This window comes from Rhagoletis zephyria, unplaced genomic scaffold, assembly GCF_001687245.7.
Source record: "Rhagoletis zephyria isolate East Lansing unplaced genomic scaffold, Rhagoletis_zephyria_1.1 Rzeph_scaffold_00408, whole genome shotgun sequence".
Classification (NCBI taxonomy): Eukaryota; Metazoa; Arthropoda; class Insecta; order Diptera; family Tephritidae; genus Rhagoletis; species Rhagoletis zephyria.
The window spans coordinates 88788-89662 of NW_016157492.1; the positions used below are offsets into that span (position 1 = coordinate 88788).

Consider the following 875-nt stretch of genomic DNA (forward strand, 5'->3'; position numbering starts at 1 on the left):
AATGAATATAAAGAACTACAGAGGTGACATTATAAGGTTACATATACAAGAGAAATAATTGAGAGTAACAGTTACATACGTATGTACGTAGCTATGTAGTTGAGTTGCGAATACAGGGTGATTAGTTATAAAATGCTCTAACACACTCCCACTCAACTCAAGTACATTATAAAGAAATAACAATTTCAAATTAAAAATTAAGGTTTAGTAATTTACAACAATTCATATGTTTGAGTCTTGGTAAACATTTGGTGAGTAAATCGGCGACATTATTCCCCGAAGTAACATATTTTATATCTATATCATTAGATTCATATTTTTCCCTTAAATTATGATATCTAATATCAATATGTTTGCTTATCTTCTTTGTGACTGGATTCCGAACGAGAAAATTTGCTACCTGGTTATCGCAATGGATGACGGTTGGGTTGCTGCAGTAGTCTGTTAAGCTCAGCTCTTGTGATAGTTGCCGACAGAAAACGATCTCCCTAGCTCCCTCGCTCATTGCTACATATTCGGCTTCAGTTGAACTCAGGGACACGCTGCTTTGCTTTTTAGATTCCCACGCAATAGGTCCACCGGCAAGAAAATTAATATACCCGCTGTACGATCTTCGGTCAACATTGTTGGAGCCCCAGTCAGCATCAGTATAGCAAACAAGTGATTTGCCTATCTTCTGGTATGTGAAACTCGCATTAGCAGTTTTCTTGAGGTAACGCAGAATATGCTTCGCTGCTGTGAAGTGCTCTTTATGCGGATGACTATTAAATTGCGACAATTTGGAAAGTGTATGGACGATATCTGGTCGTGAAATGACGGCCAAATACATTAAACTGCCAATCAAAGATTGAAAAATCTTCACATCATAAATTTCG

The 875-nt window shown here is 37.1% G+C and overlaps 1 protein-coding gene across 1 annotated transcript in view; it reads right to left on the reverse strand.

Annotated features, from left to right (window-relative positions):
* Positions 1–875, reverse strand: part of simj (transcriptional repressor p66-beta simjang) — a 258063-nt gene that overhangs the window by 85487 nt on the left and 171701 nt on the right. The gene's annotated exons all lie outside the window — the stretch shown is intronic.